This window comes from Castor canadensis, chromosome 2, assembly GCF_047511655.1.
Source record: "Castor canadensis chromosome 2, mCasCan1.hap1v2, whole genome shotgun sequence".
Classification (NCBI taxonomy): Eukaryota; Metazoa; Chordata; class Mammalia; order Rodentia; family Castoridae; genus Castor; species Castor canadensis.
The window spans coordinates 151,307,888-151,314,788 of NC_133387.1; the positions used below are offsets into that span (position 1 = coordinate 151,307,888).

Below are 6,901 nucleotides of genomic sequence, written 5' to 3' on the forward strand. Positions count from 1 at the left end.
CCAAGAGGATGTAGAAATTGTGGAGAATGGACCTGAGGAAGACGGCCTTCTCCCATTGCCATAGAGCCGCAACTCCCAGCCCTTAGGATTTGTATGGGAGGGAGACCCTGCACAGAAGGCTTGCATATTCCCAGCTGTTGATGTCTCCTCCCTTCTGGGATCACTAGTTACTGCTGCTATCACTGTGCTGGCCTCATGGTGGCAATGATCTCTTTTTAACATCCTGCTTTTAAAGCTCACAAGTCCTGAAACAAGGCTGCAACACTTAAATCAGAATTTACTAAATTCCAGGGCAATAAAACAAATGAGGGATGGGCATAACACAGAGTACCATATGTGGTTACAAGATGTGGCCCATTCTCTGAGGCATGAATAAAACTGATATCAAAGTCAGGCTCTTAGAGGGCTTGGGACAGGTAGAAGTGTCCTGTAGGGGTGAGAATTCAGTGTTTCTGTTTCCTGTATGAGGGCCTGACTCAGCCACATTTGTTGGACATCATAATGACTGCATTCTTGGGGTGATGCTAGCCCTTCAGCCACTTGGTGCAGAAATGAGACCATTTCTTAAGTCTTACTAATATGTGAATGCTTGTGTCTCTCCTAAATTCATATACTAAAGATTAATCACCAATGTGGTAGTATTAGCCAGTGGGCCTTTGGGAGGTGATTAGGTCTGTGAGGTCTGAGCCCTAATCAGTAGGATTAGTGTCCTTATTAAAAAATTCCTAGAGAACTTCCTTACCTGCCTGCCATGTGAGGACACAGTGAGAAGTTGCCATCTATGAACTAGAAAGTTAGCCCTCACCAGACAGACTCTTCTGGAGCCTTGGTCTTGGACTTCTCAGCCTCTAGAACTGTGGGAATTACATTTCTGTTATTTTAAGCCCCCCGGTCTATGATATTTTGTTATGCAGCCCAAATGGACAGCAGGATATCATAATAAGTCTACCGCCCATATGATATTTGCATAGAAGTGTAGGTAGTCACAAACTAACTCCTTTAGTCAGGGTGTCAGGATGAAAGGCATTCACGCACCAGGATTCAAGAGAAGCCAACAAAGGTGAAGAAGCCAGGAGCACACCCTGACAGCACTGCACACATGCACATGTGTCTGTAAGCATGGACTAGCAACATGGGATGTGAATTTTTGCTTCCAGATGCTGTGATTTGGGAGCTAAATGACTGGAAGATCATGGACAAACTGCTGTAGATGCTTAAAAGCCTATTCACTAATTTGCACTAAATTTCTGATTGATATTTTCATTAAAAAAATCAACTATTTCTTAATCTGCAACAATGCATTGCCTAGAAGACTCTTTTCTGGAGCTTGCCTTTGGGATCAATTTGGTCTTTGCGCTCTCCTGACTCCTCTGTGTATCTAGCCTCATATGGATTCTTATGTGATCCACCAACTCCATCTAGTCAGAATGTACCAAAAGTATAAGGCCCTGCAGAGTCAGTGGCTATTAGTGAGAACAGATGGACCAGTTCATTCTACCTAAAAACATTTCCTCCTGATCAGTTAGAAAAAATGTACTAATCCTGTTTCCTTTGTGGTGGAATTGATTTATAAGAAAATCTTCCCTAAACATAGACACTGTAATGTTTCACACACAGCAAGGCCTTGTAATCCACAGTTTGTAGGCCAAATCTTACCTTCTGTCTGTTTTTGTATATTAGCAGGTTACACAGGTTTCTGTCACTGTGACAAAATGCCTGAGAAAATAACACTTTTGTTCTGACCAAAGCATTTAACTAACAACACCAACAAAAATTAATAGCAGAGAAAATAGTAACAATAAAGAGAAAGTAGGAGTCAGGGTTAAAATGAATGCACCCCTTCGACAATCTGCTCTACCAGCATGCCTCCAACCAAGCGACAGCACTGGTGGGTTTCATTGATTTCCTTCAGTGTATCAGTCACTAGGCTGTGCTGACTGGACTCCAGCTCTAGATCATTTGCCTTGGAAGCCAGGCCCCACTGTTCCTGTTGGCCAGCAATTCCTTGCTTGGCTGACACTTTCCCCTTCCTGGCTCTGTCCCCACTGCTCTTGCCCAGGGTACTGCTGCTCTCTGCCATCTTTACCACCTTAGAAAACAAAACAGGGAAGATTTATTTTGGCTCATAGTTTCACTCCATGATCATTTGGCTCTGTTGTTTCTGGGCCTATGATGAGGAGGAACATCATGGCAGGGAGCTGTGGTGGAACAAAGGGGCTAACCTCATGGAGGACAGGAAGGTACAGACAGTGAGCAAGAGCCCAGAAAAGATATACCCTTTGAGGGCACATCCCCAGTGACCTGTTTCTTTCAAGTAGGCCTCCTAAAGTTTCCACCACCTCCACATAGTCCATTCAATTATGAACCCAGCAGTGGATTAAGCCATTGATGAGATCATAGCCCTCATCATTCAATCATTTGCCAAAGACCCATCTCTGAAGATTGCTGCATTGGGGACCACGCTGTCCACGCATGAGGCTTGGAGGACATTTCAGAGCCAAAGCATAACACACTGGAAGCTAAGAATTATTTTATATAATTAAATAGTTGAAAAAAATCAAAAGAACAGTAATATCTTGTGACATGAAAATCAAATTTCAATGTCCGCAAAAGTGTCACACACATTCATTCTGTATTGTGTAAGGTTTGTTTTGCTCTACAAAGATAAAGTTGAAAGGTTGCAACACAGACTCTGTGGCCTGTAAAGGCTAAATTATTTCCTATCTAGTTTTTTACAGAAAAGTTTGCCACCCCCTGACAAGTGTTACACACTCTCTCAGGTTGATGCATAGACTAAATCTTCGTCCTTTTTTTCAAATCTTCCTACTGGTTGTCTTAGTCTATTTTGTGTATCTATAACAAAATACCTGAGGCTGGATAACATAAAGTCAAGGCATTTATTTAATTTATGATTTTGAGGGCTCAAGGATCCAAAATACTTGGTGCCAGCGTCTTGGCAAGGGTCCCTGGCTGTGTGGGGAGGCAGAAAGACAAACAACCACATGCAGATGAGGGAAGTGTATGGAGTGGCCTTGATTTGTGAAAACCTGTGCACTTGAGTGTTAGCTCATTCCTCAGTCCCAGAATTAACCCCTTCTATGGGCAGCACCCCCATGACCTAAATACCTTACACTGGGCCCCATATCTTAAAAATTCCCCCACCTCAAAATTGCCATGTTGTGGACCAAGCTTCCAGCACATGAATCTTTGTGGTATGAACCACAGCATTTCATTTTACAAATGAAGTGGCCCCAAAGCATTACAAGTAACTCGGATGATATAGAGCCTGACCTGAAAGCCTTGGCCACATTACTTTAACTCTCTAAGCCTTAGTTACATCACTTATCAAAAATAGTGTTGAGGGTTCGCTTCAGCAGCACATATACTAAAATTGGAACGATACAGAGAAGATCAGCCTGGCCCCTGCTCAAGGATGACACGCAAATTCATGAAGCATTCCATATTTTTTTATGGAAACAGCCAAGATGCCCCACTACGGATGAAGGGATTAAGAAAATGTGGTATTTATACACAATGGAATTTTATGCAGCCATGAAGAAGAATGAAATCTTGTCATTTGTAAGTAAATGGATAGAATTGGAGAACATCATTCTGAGCGAGGTTAGCCTGGCCCAAAAGACCAAAAATCATATGTTCTTCCTCATGTGTGGACATTAGATCAAAGGTAAACACAACAAGGGGATTGGACTTTGATCACATGATAAAGTGAGAGCACACAAGGGAGGTATGAGGATAGGTTAGACACCCAAAAAACTAGATAGCATTTGTTGCCCTCAGTGCCGAGAAAAACTAATGCAGAAACTTTAAAGCTACAGAGTCCAATAGGAGAAGGGAATCAGGAACTACAAAAAAGGTTAGTTTGAGAAGAATTAATTTAGAATGTAACACATATGTTAGGAAAGCAATGTGAGCCAAATCCCTGTAAAGCTATCCTTATCTCAACTAGCAAAAACCCTTGGTCCTTCCTATTATTGCTTATACTCTCTCTTCAACAAAATTAAAGATAAGGGCACAATAGTTTCTGCCTGGCAGCAAGAGGGTAAGTGGGGAGAGAAAGGGGTGGGGGGAAGGAGGGAGAAATGACCCAAACATTGTATGCACATATGAATAAAAGAAATAAAAAAAATAGTGTTGACCTCATACAATTGGGGTGGAGATATAAGAAAGTAAGGCTGTAAGGGGCTTGTCACAGTGTCCTGCCTGCTGCAAGTGACTACTAAGCAGTTGCTAACTAATAATGTCATTACATTAAAAGTCAGATCTTCTGATTTAGCCGGTGTACTTTTCACTAAACTACACACACTTCTGAGGAAAAATAGGGGTTAGTTCCACACTCATTAATTTTAAAATGGCATTTTTTAAAAATCAAGACTCAAAATGGTTTCCACTTATTCCCCAGACATCTGATCCACACAGGTCCTCACATTCCTAATGAGATGATGTCACTTATGTAGGAAGGCCCCAGCACCATTGTAACAAAACTCCTCTGATTTCTAAAACAAGGATAAGAATGCCCATCCTATGTAACTGGACGCTCAAAGGAGATCACAGATAGGAAACTCTCTGAAAGGTGAAATGGCTTTGCTGCAGCATTGTTATGTGTCTGAAAAGCTTTTTGTGCAAGCAGGTAATTGCTAAAAGCATTATCTGATCATAGGCTGTTGAGAGTGTTACTACCATGTGAACCATGACCTAACCAAAACCTTTAGGTTCTCTTTGATTTGGAAAGAGCAAGCAGCATCCAGCATAAAACTTAGTGTGGGAGCAATGGAACACAGAGGAAGTTGACAGAGAGGGAAGTGGATAAATGAGGGACCTTCTAAAGCTTCCTGCTTGCTGTATCCCTAAGCATGACTCATTCCCATGGGTGCCCCTGCCTCCCTCCTTTCTTCCCCCCTTTCCTCTCTTCCTGTTTCTTCATTTGCCTTCCTGCCCCTCCCCACCCTGCTCCTCCTTCTCTGTCTCTTGTGTGTTTTAATCACAGATGGCTAACTGAGAGCAGGATAACACCTGGATTGGTGTTTACTCCTGTCCTTCCCAGTTCTACCTGATTCCATACAAGGAATAAAGGGCACTTGATTAAATTCCTACTGAACAAATCTAAATGAAAATGAATGTGCAATATAAACCAATTCTCCATAGGTACAAAGTACTACATTTGAAATAAAAAATGAAATATGGCATAATTTGAAATCATACAGTGCCAAGTTGTATGATGTTAAATTTACCAATAGATTTGATTCTGAAGTTGAAAAAACCACATCGAAGATTAATCTTTTTGTGGTAATGGGTATCTTTTTCTTGGCCAAATATTGCAAATCAGCAATTAGAAATGTTGTAAGTAAAGCAAAGTGAATCTACTGGTTACCATGCAGTCTATACTAGATGATGTACTAATAATGAGAACATTTTGGTAGGAAACGTAAGGCTCTTTGTGGCTAGGAGCGCTTTCTGTTCAATAGGGCATTTCTTCATGGAAAGCTTATTTTAAAGAATTGTTCATAATCTCCCTATCTTGGAAGAAATTACTTGGATGCTCCCGTTCTAGCTGCTCATTTGTACACAGGAACAACAGAGTGGTGTGAGGTCAGGCTGCTCAGGTGTGAGTCCTGTTGCCAATTGGTAAAGGAATGGGTTTGGACAAACTGCTCACTAAGCCTCAGGTTTCTTCTTCTGCAAAATGGGAATGATAACTGTACCTGACCCATGGGGTCACTTTAAAGATTCAACAGAACACATTGCACCCAACACAGAGGATTCTTAAGAGTCAGTATTTTTCACCCGCACAAAGATGAGCCTACAACATAGATATTGTTTTGTATTTCTCACACCTGTCCTCCAGAATCTATTCTATTTTGTTGTTGGTGGTGGTACAGGTGTTTGAACTCAGGAGTTCATGCTTGCTAGGCAGATACTCTATCCCTTGAGCCACATAGCCAGCACTTTTTGCTTTGGTTATTTTTAGATAGTATGGCACTTTACTCCCAGGTGGGCATGAACTATAATCCTCCTTCATAGCTGGGCTTAACAGGCACCTGCCACCACTCTCAACTTCTTCGTTGAGATGGAATCTGGTGAACTTTCTTGCCCAGGCTGGCCTTGAACCTCAATCCTAGTGATCTCTGCCTTCTGAGTAGATGAGATTACAGACTTAAGCCACCGGTGCCTGGTGACTTATTCTAATTTTTAAAATTGGCCAATTTTATAATATTTGTTTTTTTAAGTCTTTTGTGTATTCATATGTATATTTGTGTGTATTGTAGTTTATGCTTACAAGCTTTAAGGTACATTGTGGGTAGAACTCATATTTTAGCTTTAAATATTAATCTTATAAGATACCTGCTGACATTTAATGTAAGAATTCTTTTACTCAGTGTCTTTTTTCCTTTGCTTATGGAGTGTATTTATTGACTACAGATGTTAAGTACATTACAGAAGAATGTAAAGCTATCAGATAGAACACACACTTCATCTATGTGGTTGCAGGAAACCAGTTGTTTGTCAGGATTTTAAAGAATTCAAGTGGAAAATGAACTTACAAATGTAAAGGTCAGAATTACACATGAAGTTTAAATTGGAATTAATGAAGGATGATTTCAAGATTATAATTATTTCTATCAAAAAGAGTTGATGAAAGGTGTATTCTGCAAGTCCCTTACAATTATGATTTTGAGCAAACTACTTTAAATTATAATGCAGTATGGACTGATAAGGGAAAAAAGAACAGAAGGACAGATGGGCAAGCATGACATAGATCCCTGAACAACAGCCTGAGCCAGCGATGGAGATAAACCTAGCTACAGCTGCAACCAGTCCACAAAGAATTAATTCAGACACAAAACAGAAAAGGATCTTGAGTTTTTTAATGATAAAATGTGCC

The 6,901-nt window shown here is 40.7% G+C and overlaps 1 non-coding gene across 1 annotated transcript; it reads left to right on the forward strand.

Annotated features, from left to right (window-relative positions):
• The first annotated feature begins 3,363 nt into the window (after nucleotides 1-3,363).
• Nucleotides 3,364-3,468, forward strand: LOC141420979 (U6 spliceosomal RNA). Its single transcript, XR_012445688.1, has one exon. It is a non-coding gene; the product is annotated as a U6 spliceosomal RNA (small nuclear RNA).
• The last annotated feature ends 3,433 nt before the right edge of the window (nucleotides 3,469-6,901 follow it).